The 17591-nt window shown below is 38.8% G+C and overlaps 1 protein-coding gene across 1 annotated transcript in view; it reads left to right on the top strand.

Annotated features, from left to right (window-relative positions):
* Positions 1 to 17591, top strand: part of BACH2 (BTB domain and CNC homolog 2) — a 418233-nt gene that overhangs the window by 105422 nt on the left and 295220 nt on the right. Inside the window, 1 exon segment of the mRNA XM_044004876.1 lies at positions 3534 to 3646. The gene's annotated coding sequence lies outside the window, so the exon portion shown is untranslated.

Here is a 17591-nt window from a genome sequence, read left to right as displayed (position 1 = left end):
TATGCCAGGAGTTTCTCATATGGATGAAAGCATAGGTTTGCTTCTTTTTTTGTCTTTTTTTCTTTTTCTTTTTCTTTCTTTCTTTCTTTCTTTCTTTTTTTTTTTGGTGAGGCAATTGGGGTTAAGTGACTTGCCCAGGGTAACACAGCTAGTAAGTGTTGTGTCTGAGGCCAGATTTGAACTCAGGTCCTCCTGACTCCAGGGCCGGTGTTCTATTCACTATGCCACCCAGTTGCCCCAAAACTACATTTTTTTTTTTGCAGGGCACTGAGGGTTAAGTGACTTGCCCAGGTTCACACAGCTAGTAAGTGGGTTTGGTTCTTTTTTTTTTTAGTGAGGCAATTGGGGTTAAGTGACTTGCCCAGGGTCACACAACTAGTAAGTGTTAAGTGTCTGAGGCCGGATTTGAACTCAGGTACTCCTGACTCCAGGGCCGATGCTCTATCCACTGCGCCACCTAGCTGCCCCTTGGTTCTTTTTTAAAAGAATAAAGTAAGGACCCTGGAACCTTACTTTAAAAGTGCTTTCCATAGAGTAGAATTTAGACAAGGCAGTCTTGAACCTGAAATAGGGAGTTTTGTTACTGAAGAATAAGAATTACAGATAATCAGATCATTCCAGAGCTAACAGATACCTTAGTTAGACATCTGACCCAACTCTCTTATTTTACAGATTAGGAAATTGAGACTGAAAAATTAAATAACTTCCCCAAACTCACATGACTTGTATTTTGCATTGAATTTCTAGTTTATTCTGGAGGCAATGGGCAGCCACTGAAGGTTTTGGGAAGAGGAGTAATGTGGTCAAACCTGGACTTTGGGAATACCAATTTGGTAGCTATGTGGAAAGCAAAAGGGAGGGGGTAGTGACTAGATTCAAGGCGACCAATTAGAAAACTATTGCAGTAGTCCAAGCAAGAGATGATGAGGGCATGAACTAGGGTGATGATGGTGGTGGGAGTAGAGAGATTATGAGGAGATCTAATTTACAGAGCTGGCAACTGATGGGAGTGGGGGTGGTGAATGACAGTAATGAGTTAGGTTGCCAAACTGAGTGACTAGAAAAATGGTGGTACCCTTGATAGAAATAGGGAAGTTAGGAAGAGAGATTGGTTTATGGGGAAAGATAACAAGCTCTCTAGTTTTATGTTTTGCTTTTTATTTTTTTTCTTGTGCTGAGTTTGAAGCATCCAGACCTAAGACATTCAGGAGGGAGATGAGGGCTAGTTATTTTGATTTGGGAGTCATCTACATAGCAATGATAGTTGAATCCAGGGGAGCTAATGAGATCACCGAGAGAGAACTTGTAGAGAAAGGAGAGGAAAGAGCCCAGGACAAGGCCCTGAGCAGAGAAACATGGGAGGGATCAAGGAACAGAGATAGAGTACAGTGTCAAAAACATTTGCAACTAAGATGATCAAACCAGATTCAGCAAAAGAGAAGGGAATCAGTGGAGTAGATTTTTTTTTCTGTAAATACACTGCCTTTTCACTAGGTGTGCTCATGAGTGCCCATGGTTTCAAAGATCATCATTATGCAGATATTTCTCAGCTCTTCTTTCCTAGCCCTAGCCTCTCTACAGACCTCCAACCTCACATCCCCAGATGCCTTATAGACATCTCAGACTGGATGTCTTATATACATCTTGTCCCAAACAGAACTCATAATCTTTCCCCACAGACCCTCCCTTCTTCCTAACTTTGCTATTCCTGTCGAAGATACCACCAGTCACCCAGGCTTGAAACCTAGGTCATCCTCAGCTCCTCACTCTCATCCTCCATGTCTAATTTGTATATTGCAGTAGCCTGATGGTCAGTTTCCCTACCCTCCTGACCATCCTTCAGTTAGCTGCCAAAATGATCTTCCTAAAGCTTAATAGGTCTGACCATCTCACCCTCCCTCCCCATACCCAGTTGCTCCCTATCACCTCCAAGATCAAATATAAAATCCTTTGTTTTTCAAAGCTCTTCAAAACCTGGCCACTTTTATTTATTTATTTATTTGTTTGTTTGTTTGTTTGTTTATTCATTCATTCATTCATTTATTTATTTTGGTGAGGCAGTTGGGGTTAAGTGACTTGCCCAGGGTCACACAGCTGGTAAGTGTCAAGTATCTGAGGCCAGATTTGAACTCAGGTCCTCCTGACTCCAGGGCCGGTGCTCTATCCACTGCGCCACCTAGCTGCCCAACCTGGCCACTTTTCCACTGTCTCCTGTCTTCCTTGGCTTCCCTCAAGTCTCAAATAAAGTTCTACCTCCTGTAGAAGCCTTTTCCAAGTCCTTCCTAATCCTAGAGCCTTCCTTCTATGATTATCTCCAATTTATCCTGTATATATCTTTTTTGAACATAGTTGTTTGCAAGCATCGTGTTTGTATGTAGTTGTTTGCATGTTGTCTCTCCCATCATACTGTGGACTCCTTAAGAACAGGGGCAATTTTTTTTTTTGGCTATCTCTATTCCCAAAGTTTAGCACAGTGCTTGGCACATAGTAATCACTTAATCGATACTACCTGACTCATTGACTGCCCTCAGAGTCCATGCCATGAAATTTAAAGGAAAAACCTTTATTAAAGTGATAGCTTTAGAAGGGGAGCAGCTAGATGGTGCTGTGGATAGAATGCCAAGCCTAGAGTCAGGAAAACATCTCTCCATGAGTTCAAATCTGGTCTCAGACACTTGCTAGCTTTGTGACCTTGGGCAAGTCATTTAATCTTTTTTGGCTCAGTTTCCTCATCTGTAAAATGAGCTAGAGAAGGCACTGACAAATCACTCCATGATCTTTGCCAAGAAAACCCCAAATGGGGTCATGAGAATCAGACATGACTGAAAAACAACCTAACTGGTCTTTAGAAGAGCACTTGGGGGCAGCTAGGTGGTGCAGTTTGATAGAGCACAGGGCCTGGATTCAGAAGGACCTGAGTTCAAATCCAGCCTCAGACACTTGACACTTACTAGCTGTGTGACCCTGGGTAAGTCACTTAACCCCAATTGCCTCAACCAAAAAAAAAAAAAAAGAGTGAAGAAGAGCACTTGGAATCAGGAAAACTAGTCTCCAGCTCTGCCCATAATATATCTGATGGTTTATGTATCATAGCATAAGAAGCACTTTACTTGTGTGACCTTGTAGAAGTCATTTACTTTTCTGTGCTTCCGTTTCCTCACCTTTAAAATAAGAAGGTTAGTTAGACCAGTGGCTCTCTTAGATATTTTCGAGGTCTAAGTCCATAGATTAAAATTCCAGTTGTTTTTTCCCAGGTGATTTTTTTGTGGTTTAGGTTTATAGTCTTTATGAATAGATGTTGACTAATTCTGTGCCCACTTACGCTGCTATGTTTTATAGCCTTAGCACTTTGGAGTTTGACCCGACTGGCACCTACTTCACTAGGCTTTTGAGATGCTCAAATAGCTAATGTTTGCAAAGCCCTTTGCAAACCTTAAAGCTTAATGTAAATGTCAGTAATGAGAATTATTATTAACCATGAAGTTCCCACTGAATGTTGTGCTATTATGTTCTTTTTTGTCTCGTGCTCACAGTGGAGGTCTCCGATTCAGAAAGTGAGGATTCTGGAGAGGAAAAGAATGATCAAGGGCTGCCACACTCTGTGACATGTCCGACCCCTTGATCCAGTCCAAGCAACATGTACAAGGTAAGAGGGGTCTTTTGCCCTGAGTACTCATGACTTCATTTTCTTGTGCTAGTTTGATCTACCTCAGGCAGAAATGATTTTCCAGGGTGTGAAAATTTCATTCTTCCTATTAGAAATCTTTGGGTGAGAAGAATGTTCTTTGATTTATGTTTGCTGGTCAGAATTCCTTACGTTAGGGCATGACCAGGCAGACTTTGGCCTATCAGAATGGATACCTTGGCAGGAACCATTAACACAAATCATAGATATACTATGTACTTGGGGAAGCTGGTGCCTCTGAGAGCAGTGGCAGGATATTGATAGGAGATTTTTGCGTGAACATGAAAGCATTTCTAAAGGTCTTCTTGATTAGAGTGCTTCTCTTCTCTAGATACAATGGCTCTCCATTGGGGATTCAGTCATTTCATCATGACTGACCCCGTAAGACTCAATGGGACAGCAGTAAGAGCCTGAGATTTCAGACTGTGCAAACCTAATTTCAATAACTCAGTCTCAATCAACAAGGCTTTATTAAGCACCTATTGCCTACAGGCATTTTTATAGATGCTGTAGATTCATAACAAAGAAAAGAGCCCCTGTGCTCAATGAGCTTACAGCCTAATTTAACTAGGATACCACCTTTGAAATTTCTTGTTAACCATGAAAAGGGTCATTTTCAGGTGCTGCTGGGGATTTCTCAGACAGTCTTATTTGCACAGTCTTCTGGAGTGTCAGGAAAGCCATATGGTTTTTGCTTGAATGCTTTTGAAAAGGTGTGAGAGACACTGAAACTGTGGCACTGTATGATCAGTGATTTCTTTGTCTTTCTCTTGACTAAGGTTCCTTGGGAGGTTTCCCCATCCCCCCAGTCCAGCCCTATCTAAACTAGGTAGAAAGAGCAAGTTCTGGTCTCAGTTCTTTGAGGAACTTTGGTGCTGAATTCTTTCTCTAGCTTCAAGTCTTTTAACTCCAAGCAGCCTCTTCTAAACTCCCTGTTGAAATACCAGAAGCTTGGCAGCCAGTTCCCCAGAGGGTCTTGGCAGGAGCCCTCCATTACAAATCTTGTCCTTTATTGCTTAAGAGATTTGTGTACTGAAAAGCAAAGGGAGCACATGGGAAGGATCCTGAACAACTCAGTTCAGTGTGTCAGCGTCCTCTGAGTAGCTCCAGAGCAACTCAGACTCTGATGTCAGGGATTCTCTGTTGACAAACAGCCGGAAACCAGACTCCTCAGAAATGGTATCAAGGAGTCTAGGTGGGTGTACTTCTGTATCCCATGAAGCTGAGTGGCAGAGTGGGTGTTTGGTTGTTGGTTTTTTTTTTTTTTTCCAGCAAAATGCAATATCTTTCTTTTGTAGTCAGGAATCTTTTATGGCTTTTGTTGGCAGGGTGCAGAAACTGGGAGGAGGTTTTTGAGACAGTTTTGAAGATGCCTTAGGTCAAAATCTCTGAAAAAATTCTTTGCCATAGCTCTACCTGGTGTGCGCATGTACACACACAGACACCAACAAATAAAACAGCAGTAAAGAGGACATCCTAGAGAAATATTCCATACTTAGAAGTATGTTAGCCAGAATATAAAGTAGCTATATACTTTAATTATGCAGGTGGTATCCCTTGACTTAAAAAATTGCTTTATTAATAAGAAGTTGGGAACATTGGTATATTTACCATAAATATGCATTATGTAACCAAAATGGTTGTTCCCCTACCAGCCCAACTCCACTATTGTAATCTAAACAATGTTCCAGTCTGTAGCAACTGATTTTTCAGGAGTCGAAGATTTCCACTGAAGAAACAAACCAGCCAGTGATGTAAAAGCAGATAGACCTTTATGACAGGCCTCATGCAAAGGAAGGTACTTAACTTCAGACACCCAGACAGATATGAGGAAAGGGATAAGGGCAGAGGGGGCAAGGATACATGAGGAATCACAGTTACCCAAGAGACAGGGAGAACTCTAATGGGGCAGGATTATACATATGGGGAGTCCACAACTTGGGTGCAATGGTCAGAAGGCCCCCACCTGTCCAATCAACCAAACAGGCTCTCCGTTACCTCCAGTTCTGCATGGGATACTTGTGTATGCATCTGATTGGTTTTCTCCATGCTAGAGTCAGGGAGGCTCCCATAAGCGAGGTTGCTTATGAGATGAAAATTTCTAGAAGGGAAGGTCCTAGCAGAATCTAGAAGGGGGAAGGGGGAGTGCTATGGAGGAAAAGGGGGCTTGACTAAGATGAAGAGATAGCCTGCTGTAAGAAAAAGCTAGGTTTTGGGGGGCTACTATAGAGATTTTTAATGAAAAAAGTTATTACAATGAGATCTGGTGCTGTGCTTTTCTTAGAACTTAAAAGCTATCTTTTACAAATACAAAGTAAGGCAGAATTCATTATAGCTGAATTGGGAAACCCTGACTTTTTCTGAGTGTTGTATTTGGCTGGCTCTGACTGTATCTAGCTATACAGGTAGCCAGCTGGTATTGGTAGAGGCAACAAAGGCAAGCTGGCATTACTCACAAAATCACAAATTCTGATTTCTATTCTTACAACTATTTTTAGGGCAACTAGGGGGGTGTATAAGAAAAATTAATAATCGAGAATCCAGGAAATGTGATCCCCCCCCTTCTTTGTGAATGTCATCATAATGAATTTGCATGTTAAACAGTTTACCAGCATGCTGTAGGAAAAGAGCATTGAATTTAGAGTGAAAAAACTTGGATTAGAGTTCTACCTCGGACATTAGATTTGTGACTCTGGGGCAGATTATTTACCCTTTCAGAGATTTACATTCCTCATCTATAAAATGGGGGAATCCTGATATGCTAACTTAGCCATGGGGTTGTTGTCCTAAAAGCTCTTTGTAAGTCTTAAGGTGCTATGATAATATTAATATCATATTCTTCAGATGTTTGGACATTAGCCTAAATAACAAAAGGTTGTGTCATGTGTCTATATTCATAGGTAACATTATGTTGGGGGCAATGGCTGCTGAAAATATACTACAATTTTGTGCTATGTGCTCAGAACATGTCAGTTTCAATATTGCCAATTCTGAGTGTACGATGTCCTTGTTATATAAGGAAAATGAATATATTTCCAGGTTTGGCTTATTACATGCATATGTATCTTGTGATATAAGAAAGAAAAATTGTGGTGTTTTGTATTTTAAGCAAATGCTCCAGCTAAATTGTGGGCCATTAGAAAAAAGGATGAGATTTTTCCTAGGAATATACTATGAGCTTAAAGTGATGAGATAGTTTTGCTTATTCAGTATATAATAACAATCCTAGCACATCAGTACTAAATTTTTTAGAAAATATATCTTCAGAAGATTACTGTTGCCTAACTCTCAAACTTTCTACTTGATTATTTAACAGTTGAACTTTCACTTGAAGGTTTGTAACATGGCACATGCTACCTTGAGTTTGAGGACAGTTATTTTCCCCCACCCAACTGAATCCAAAACCATTGTTTCCCAGTAAAAGTGAATGTTCTTGAGAGCTAAGTCATTAGAAGGCTCTTTCCCATTACAGTCAAATGAAATTAGATCAGACTTTTTCTTTTAGTTAAGTACTGTTGCATCAAATGAAGTAAGATAGGACCTCTTCTAGTGACAAAGGTGGATGGATGTCACTGCCTTGCTCAGAATTTTTTAAAATTTTTTATTATTTTTTTGTTTGTTTTTTTCAGAATTTGTTTTTTAAAAATCCTTCTTCCCAGAACTTTTTCCAGTGTTTAGAACCATATTTTTAACTCAAGGTTCAAAGCAGTTTTACCTTTCCAGGTAAAAAATGTGGTATAATATCAGAGTACTAGCATCAGAGTAAAAATACCTATGTTTGAGTCAAGGCCAACATTTATTAGCCAGTCAGCTCACTTCTCTGGGCCTTCATTTTCTCATCTGTAAAATGGATATAATAATACTTGCACCATCTTTGTCATAGTATTGTCATGAAGAAGTCATTTTATAAATAACTACTAATAGCAGGAATAGCTCCAGATAACCAATTACTAACAATCTATTCTTTCAGATTTTTCTTTCATCCTCCTTACCTAGTGATAAAATCAGGTAGTCAGCTTGATTTTTCTTTCACCTGCTCCAAAAAATTGCCATCCCATGAACTAAATCAACAAGCATTTATTAATGCTCTACTTTGGATAAGTATCTAAGGATAAAAAGACAGAAAGGAAGTGTCACTTCCCCTCAAAGAACTTACATGTTATAATAGTGATGATGGTTCAAGTGAATGTGAATATGAGTTATTAAAGTATTTGTAGCCTTTAAACAGTGTTTTTGGAACCGAGGATCAGTGTGGAAAACATTTTCTTCCATTGTACATTCAGGTTGGTAGAGTTGCCCTACACTATTTAAAACATAGCTAAATAGCTAGATCTTCCCAAATCGAGTCTTTCTCTTTCCCACTCCTCCCTTGGTAATGAAGAAGACCTCAAAATCAGTTCTTTGTTTATTCCTCTGTTGTAATTGGTTTCAAAGGAAATGGCTAGGTTGCAAGTTATAGAATGAAAGTTTTTCATCATTCATAGACAAAACTTTCCCAGTAAATTTCAATGATCATCTGCTGTAGAACTCCACATTTTGGGTGCTTCTGCAAAAATGTGTCACTTTGTATGAAGAAAAATAAACAGCTGTGACTTTCTTTTGCATTAGTTTTTATCAACATTAGTAAAATGCCAAAGCAATTCATAATATGGTTTACATTTATATTTATACCAGTTACTTGATTTGTCCATCGAACACCGTGTGTAAGGCACTGCCCTAAGTACCAGGGCTTAAATAAAGACATGATCCCTGTCCTCAAGGACTATACAACTTATTAGGGATGAGAATGCATTTATATTAATAATTGTAATATAGAATCGTGAGGGATGATAAAAGAAGTACAGACCGAGTATTATGAGAAATCATAGGATGGAGTGATTATTCATACAAAGGTGAGGGGAAGGGGAAGGGGGGAATTAAGGAAGGCTTAATGGAAGAGGTGGCATCCGAGCTGGGCCTTGGAGTGTGGATAGGATGCGAACAGATAGAAACAGGAGGAAAGAGCCTCCTCAGTGAAGGGAACAGCATGATCGATGCTCCCTGAACTGGAATCATCATTTTTACCTTTTTTTGCAGGGAAATGACATGTAGGGGATGTTGTGAATGGAATTCTTGTGTTGGGTAAGGATTAGACTAGATGACCTCTGAGGTCCCTTCCAGCTTTGAGGTTCTATGGCAGGTTTGTGCACCAGAAAGAATAAGGTGACAGTAACTGTCATTAGATTGAACAGGATAAAGACTAAAGGTGGAAAATCTGATTAGAAGGGGATTGCAGTAGGCCAGGAAGAAGGTAATGAGGTCCTTAACAAGGCTAGCAGCAATGGAATTGGAAGGAGGGGTTCAGGTATAAAAGATGCCTGGCTTGAGACTAATTGGGTGTGAGAGGCAAGGAAACAAGAAAAATCAAAGATGACTCCAAGTTTTTAAACCTGGGAACAAGGAAAAATAACATTTCCCAAAATATGGAAGAAGAGAGCATTTTCAGGGAAATGGTGATATTCAGTCTAGGGAATATTTAAAGTTTGAGATTTTGTGGGATGGGCATCAGTATATGGAAGTGCAGGTGTCATATTAGGATAGAGGGTGGGACTAGATATATAGACTTGAATCATCAATTATCTGTAGAAACAGATACGTATTAATAACATATAGATTTTATGAGTATTTGAGAAATGTTTAAACTTCCAGACATTTTGAGAACTGTTGCTGCTCTTTGATTTTACTCCCTCAACATGAATCAAAATTAAAGTTTCATCCTAGCATTCAGTAAAATAAAAGTATTATTTCTGTTCTTTCCACTCTCCTGCTAATAAGCTCAGATGATATAAATAGACCATAGTATGTCTGTCTTGCATTTGGCAGTCCCACTATTAACAAGGTCAACAGAAGATATCCATATCCTAAATGCTATTTGCCCTTAGCCATTATGATGTGTCCACCATCAATTTATTATTTTCTCTTTTTTCTTGAAGAATAATTGCCTTTATTCCTTTTCTAAAAGTGGGTAGTTCTTCAGGCAAAAAAGAACTTGTGATTTTTGAAAGATTATTATTGCTATGAGGCAGATGTAGCACCTAAGCTTCATGTAAATTGAGTTATGTTGAGCATATGACATATGGAGGATGAGGAGTCAAAATTCAAGATGTGTCATGTGCTTCAAGTTATGAGAATCAAGAAAGTTTTATGGGGGCGGGGGAGAAGATTCTACCCTCCCAGAGAGGTTTGGGAACACAAATTTTAAAAAAACCAGAATAACCATGTACCTTGTCTGTGAGTGCCTTAGCATGAAAGGTTAGGCTACTCTTATCAGAAGGAAGTGATTTTAAGAGATGCCATAGAAAATTTACATATATGTATGTATGTGTGTGTGTATATATATATATATATGTATGTGTGTGTGTATATATATATATATATATGTCCATACACATACATATACGCACATGCTATATATATATATACACAGTATTTATATAGAGACTTGCTGAGAAGAGTTAGAGAGAAATTTCTTTTTTTATGTACATTCAACTCTGCCACAAGGAAACCATATTAAGGATGAGATTAAGAAATGTAAAATACAATGAAAGAGAGAAACCCTCTGTTTCAGTCCAAAGGTACTACCTTCCTTTTCAGCTCGGTCAAGAGCTGCACGTTTCAGTGGGTGTTGCCCTAATGCTCGACACACTTCAGAATTTCACAGCAAGAGGTGTAGCAACAGACCTTGTTCTTTTCTGCTTTTCAAAAGGCAGGTTTGTCTGACCGCTTACTGAATAGAAAATAAGGCTCTTACATGAGGTTAGTCTTTAGGTCATTCACCTGGACACTGATCAGAACCTTGTCTTGTGGCTGTAGCTGTCACGTGGACTTACTTGCAAGGCTCTTCAGTGAATCTATGGCGAATTGCCTACAGGGAGGAGACACTGTAAACCATATAAGTTAAAAATCAGATATAGAAAGAAACAGCAGAAGTACCTGGAATTGTTTTTGTTTGTTTTGTTCTGACACTATAAAGGAGTCAGGCATATGGAAGGTTTTGTATCAATTAGATTCTTAGATTAATTTTGTGTTTGAGATACACAGCTTTAGCCAACAATTAGGTTCTTGGAATAGTGGCGACAACTACTGACCACAGGTGAGCTTGGAGTGTACACAGAGTGGAAAGGGTTCCTGTGTCCAAATAGTTTTTTTCAGAAACTGTTTCACATTGAGATAATAGTGACCATCAGTAAGGACCCCTTTGGAAAGAAAACATCATCATACAATTTCAAGTGCTTTGTATGAGTCAAAGTTTCTGTTGCTCACCTGAAATTAAATTCTTACCACTGTTTTTCTTCTTTCCTGTTTTGAGGGCTTTAGATAAGGATAGAACAAGGATCTTTTTATCTCCTACAGTTTTGTTTTGTATATTTTTACACTCTAAATGGATGTAGAACTTTTGAGTGCTGACTAGACTATCAAACTGGACTGGATGATAATCTTAAAGCTTTTAAACAAATGAATAAATACAAGAAATCTATAACATGAGAAGGCAGCGTGGAGAAATGGAAAAGGACATGCGTTCTAATCCAAGCTCTGCTTTATATGTTCTGTATGACACTGGGCAAACAGCTTGACCTCTCTAAACCTCATTTTCCTCATTTGTAAATGAGGGGATTGGACTAGATTGATTCCCAAAGTTCCTTCTAGCTCTGAATCTGTGAACCTACAATTAGAGAGATCCTTTGAAAATTTTAGGCCCTTTTGTATAGTATGACTTTTTTTCTTTTTTGCAGGTGGTTCCAAAGGCACAGTAAAAACTGTCATTGTCACTATTTCCCATCTTTTCTGTTCTTTATTTATCTGCGGTCTTGACTTTTTTAGTGCCCCTTTCTTTTCAGTATAAACTACTTCTAATATATGTATGTGTGTGTGTGTGTGTGTGTGTGTGTGTGTGTGTGTATTTTAGGTTCCATTCTGACTTGATTGATCATAAGATTATAAACTCTAGTGCTAGAAGAGGCCTCAGAAATTACATTGACCATTGTCCTGCCTCTCCTCTCCCTCCCCACCCACCTGGACTTATTTTTCATGTTAGAAAACGCAGAGAGGTTGCTAGAGCACAATTGTGGTAAATAACAAGAGCTGGAATTTAAATCCAGGTCCTCCAAATCCAGTGCGCTTTCAATCCGTGTAAACATTTGCAGATACAAAATAGGAAAGACTTCCTGTTTTAATTAATTATTCTATTTTTTGTTTATTATTTATTTAGTTAGTTCTTTTTTTTGCGGGGCAGTAAGGGTTAAGCTCAGGGTCACACAGCTAGTAAGTGTCAAGTGTCTGAGGCTGGATTTGAACTCAGGTACTCCTGAATCCAGGGCCAGTACTATATCTACTGCACCACCTAGCTGCCCCCTATTTGTTTACTTTTAGTTGAAAATTAAAGATTCTCCTTGTCTGTCTGCTCTCTACAATTTTCAGTCCAAACAGTAGGAAATCTGGGCATGTAGGGAATATGTGACTGACAGGTTTCATTCCCACCTAGCTTATTAACTTGAGTAACTAAGTACTTAAGGGAGTTGTGTTTTTTTCTTCCTTTTAAACAAAATTATGTATATCTCACTGCAAGCCACAAGTGACTTTTGCTACTATGATTTCCAGCCTCATTCTAATTTCATAAGGAAAAAAAATCTCATATTGCTTACTATGCATGATATCATGAATAGAAAATTATCTTCCAAATCAGGAAAACCTGGGTTTAAAGCCAGTCTCTAACACATCCTAGATGTGTGACCCTTGGAAAAGTGACTCAGCTTCTTAGTGGCCTCAGATAACCCTCAGACTCTAAATTGTGTAAATCTGAATTAATAGAGGGAATTTCCTCATCTGGAATTCCCTACACCAATAAAAATTATAGGGCTTGGCCACAAAAAAAGGCACATTTTTTTTCAGAGAACTTTGTGGTGTAATGCATAGATATCATTGGTTACTGATTTAAATTTTTATGTATCTTTTTAAAAAAATATCACCTACAATTCCCAATATACCCTACCCCCATTTTTCCTATCAGAGAATGAATCCTTATACTGAAGAATTTTTAAAAAGGAAAAGTAAGAGGCAACTAGGTGGTGCAGTAAAATAAAAATAAAAAAAAAAAAGCACCAGCCCTGGATTCAGGAGGACCTGAGTTCAAATACGACCTCAGACACTTGACACTTACTAGCTGTGTGACCCTGGGCAAGTCACTTAATCCTCATTGCCCGCCCCCCCCCCAAAAAAAGGAAAAGGAAAAAGTTTAGCAAAACTAACATGAGATAAATCTAGTATTATATGCAGTGTTCCACACCCATGTCCTACTTCAGCCCCCCCCCAAAGAAAAAAATATGCATTCTCATATCTTCTCTTTGCTGTCCAGCTTGGTTTCTATAGTTACCATTGTTTCAATTTTTGTTGTTGTTCTTCTATCCACTTCTGTGGTTGTGGTCATTGTATGTGATCATAGGATTGTAGATTTAGAGTTTATTGAATCCAACTCCATCATTTTCCAGATATAGATGTTTTCCAAGTTCTGCTTTCTTTGATTTGCATTATTAGTTCATACAAGTCATATGCTTTTCTTTTTTCTTCATATTCATAACATTTACAGTGCATTAATACATTACATTCACATAAAGCCATTTCTTTAGCCATTCTCTGATTGATTGGTATCTTTGTTTCCAGTTCATTATTACAAAAGTTATTTTTATAAATATTTTTATGTATATGGGATTTTTTTTATCCTTGACATACTTGGGCATTTGCATGCTTAGCACTATGATCTCTGCATTTTAGTTATGTTTTTAACCTCATTTCCAACTGTTTTCCAGAAAGGTTGAACCAATTCACCGCTACCCCAGCAGTCTGTTGATATGCTTGTCTTTTCACAACCGCTCTAATATCGTATATTCCCATCTTTTGTTATGTCGGTCAATTTGCTGCATGAAAGTGAAAACCTCAAAGTTGTTTGTTTTCATTTGCATTCCTCTTATTAGTAACTTTTTCAAGGAAAATAAAAGAAACCAAACAATGATACTTTTAGATTACTTAGAGGCAAATTGATAGAGAAGCAATTAGTTGAAAATAGTTCACAAATAATAATAGCTAGCATTTATATAGCACCCGCCATGACCAGGGACTGTGCTAGGCGCTTTGTAAATATTATTTCATTTTATTCTCACAACAACCCTGTAGATAGGTGCAGTCACTATCCCCATTTCACAGTTGAGGAAACTGAGGCAAATAGAGGTTAAGTGAATTTCCAATAATCACATAGCTACAAAGTATCTGAGACTAGATTTGAACTCAAATCTATCCTGACTCCAGGCCCAGTGCTCTATTCATTCCACCACCTGACTACCCTCAGATTCTGTTCCTCATGCTTTCCCAAAGATAATTTTTCCCCTGAGAAAAAGCAGGATTTACTTATTATTTTTGTTTAAAAAACATTAGATTTGATTGATCCTCAACTATTTCTTCTACTGTTTTAAAATATGTGTGTGAATGTGTATGGGGGGAGGAGAGGAAATTTTCTAACTTTTTACCATCCCTCTCATTTAAGTAAGGTGGCAGTATCTTGAAAGGCTAGTCTCAATTAGGTACAAATATAAGCAGCTAATTGCACTATTGAAGTCTAGCCAGTGAGGTAAAGTGTCATATCATGTCATAATGATCACAGAATGCCTGTTAATTAGAACAGTGGAAATCAGTGAGATGAGTTATGAAAAAATTTGTTCGGTAAAATGAACAATATCTGCTTCTCTCTTTACTTTTTCCATTCCACCGCCACAAATAGTTTGTTGTGACAGCCGTAGGATAGGATTATGCCATTCTGGAAGAGGTCTGATTACAGCTAAAAATAGACATGAGGATTGGAGATCAGGAAAGGAATATTAAACAATTGGAATTTTGTGAAAGACTGATGCTGCCTCATTGTAATAATTTCCCAAAAGGCACATTAGTAATGCTACTAAATACAGACTTTAATAGACTTTAATAATGTGTACTTTCGAGGCCTTATACACAAAGGAATAATGTATAAAACATTCATTATGGAAAATTGCTACCTTTTTTATTTAATAAGAAATCTGTTGAAACAAAACCATTCCACTGCCTATGGCATTATGCTCCTGGGTGTGAGCAGGATGAGGAATGATTGCCACCTTTTTTAAAGTTTTTCACCTCTTCCAAATCAATCAGAAGCATGTTTCCCCTTTCTTCTTCTTCCATCAATGGAAACTGGTACATTTTTTAAAAACCTGTTTACTAACACAACTGGTGTTGATTGATTTCTTCTCTAAGTTTTCAGGTGTCAAAATAAGATTTTTCATTGACATCCTCCTCAGCCGTACCCTTATCTGTGTCTGTCCATCTGCATCATGTTCTCCTCTTGCCTAGAGGTGGTCATACAGTTGCTGGCAGAGGAGGGGGTGGGGAGCAGAATAAACCAATTAAAAAGGAATCTTAGTAAGCAACTCTGAGCAAGTCTTGCATTGGATTTCAATTTGATTTTAATGTGCTGCTGCTGAGAGCCCTGCTGTTGAGCAAGAGAGAAGAGTCAGAAGCAGATGCTTTTGGTAGAACAGTAGGGCATTTATAAATCTCTTTTAATGAGATAACATCATTAGAGCTGACAAAGTGCTGCAAATCAATACTTGTAATGGACTGCCGCAATCTTCCAAAAGTATACTGATCGTGGTCCTCCTGAACATTCAAACCTGCTGAATCATGGGTTCAAGAATTATCAATTATTGCTATTAAGAGTTTGTTCAGAGAGAATAGAAACATATCTCGTAGACACCTCTAAGGAAGGGAGGAATGTACCAACTGCTTAAATATAAATGGCATAATGAATGGAGAGAGCTGACCTCAGAGGGGAAGCAGGAACACCAGGCTTCAATTCTTTCCTCTCCTCCCCACCCCACCCCACCCCACCCCACCTCTAACAGGTACTATCTCTGTGGCCCTGGACAAGTCACTTAACTTCTCAAGAGCTCTAGGTAGCTCTCCAAGACTATATGTTGAAGAGTGGATTCCATCCTGCACTGTGGTAGAACAAATTCTTCCCCAATTTGATTGTTCAGTTGTTTTAGTTGTGTCTAACTCTTCATGACCCCATTTGGGATTTTCTTGACAAAGATACCAGAGTAGTTTGACATTTTCCTTTTCTAGCTCACTTTATAGGTAAGGAAAATGAGGCAAAAAGGATTAAATGACTTGCCCAGAGTCACACAGCTAGTGTCAGAGAGGCCAGATTTGAATTCAGGAAGAGGAGTCTTCCTGACTCCAAGCCCAGCACTCTATCCACTATACCATCTAGCTGCCCTTCTCCCCAGTAGTCCCCTATATAGCAATTAATGAGCTTTTTTTTTTTTTTTTTGGTGAGGCAACTGGGGTTAAGTGACTTGCCCAAGGTCACACAGCTAGTAAGTGTCAAGTGTCTGAGGTCAGATTTGAACTCAGGTCCTCCTGACTTCAGGGCCAGTGCTCTATCCACTGCACCACCTAGCTGCCCCCTATATAGCAATTAAACCACAGGTTTAGTCCCTATCTATCTCTAACTTTTGCAAATCACCTAGGCCCATTGCAGAAAGGGAATCTCACAGAAACTCAGAAGGCTGATCCTCCTCTCTCCTCCTCCCTATTCCCACTCCATGTTTATTTTACTTGACTTCTTAAAATGGCTGAGTATCTCCTCTTCTCCCTCCCCCTCTGGCCACCCCCTTTCCTTTCTGTGCTCGGTGCCAGTTTCTTCAAAACACTGGTGTAATGTCAGGAACACTAATCATGTCATACCGTGACACTGTTGACCCTGACATTCAGCAACAAAGGAACTCGAAGAAAGGAATAGGAGATGGAATGAGAGAGAGAGAGGAAGGCGGTAGCTAGAGAAAAGCAGCAGGAGGAAAAATATGCATATGAAAATTATTTTTATTATGAATAAAGCCTGTAGCCTCAGAGTTGCTAATATTCTAAAAAAATGTGCAGGAAGATTAAGTTGGGAGCAGCAGGATGAATTCTGATTTCGATTAAGAGTAGGATGGGAAGAGCCTGGATTGCTCTTTTATGCCTTGCCTTTTAAATTGCAAGGGGAAGCAAATATTGTGGTTATCATAACTCAAGGGTTTCTCTTCCTCACCTAGCAAGAATGTTAAGAGCCTCTTTTTGAACCTTCCTTCATCCTCTCTCCCTTTTAAAATGATTACCAAAAATAAGTCAGAGTTTAATGGGGATATAAGCAGTATGCAAAGACAACCCTTAAGTTTTAGAATTTTATTCTCAGATTCCCATAATCTGTCAGGTGAATGAGTAGCAACCTCAGGGAAGAATTCCCATTGGTGAAGGGCTTGATCTGGTCATAACAAAGCTGAGTCAAGCTGGTTTTCCTATTTTATTCTCAGGTCCTTTTCCCCCTGCACTCTCACAGCACATCATTGTGGCAACAGGAAGAAGAAAATACTGTGAGAATCCCAGTATTATCTATTTCCTGGCAGGTAAAACCTACTAGGACCAGGTTTCCCATCGGGATCATGAAGTATCTTGCTCATGGGGCCACTTTCACCATATGATAGAGGTTCTGGTGAGCAGCCCGACACTTGGATAAGTCATGACCTGGAAGCTTGACACTTGCCACATTTCAAATGTGTTTTGAATTGAGATGCTCTGATCTAATTTGAGCTCTGAGCTCAGTCTGAATCATCCAAACATTTCTATAAACACAGGGGACTCAGCTGCCAGTTCAGCTTTTGAGGTATTCTGAATTACAGCTCTATTACTTAGTTAAGGAGAGCCCTCCACATCTTTTTACTTCCTGCAAAAAAAAAAAAAGAAATACCATTTTAAAAAACCAGTTATTTCTCCTATAAGGAGAGCAAGTTTTAATTTATTTTAGATG

This window comes from Dromiciops gliroides, chromosome 4 (assembly GCF_019393635.1).
Source record: "Dromiciops gliroides isolate mDroGli1 chromosome 4, mDroGli1.pri, whole genome shotgun sequence".
Lineage (NCBI taxonomy): Eukaryota > Metazoa > Chordata > Mammalia > Microbiotheria > Microbiotheriidae > Dromiciops > Dromiciops gliroides.
This window is presented reverse-complemented; position numbering and strand designations above follow the sequence as displayed.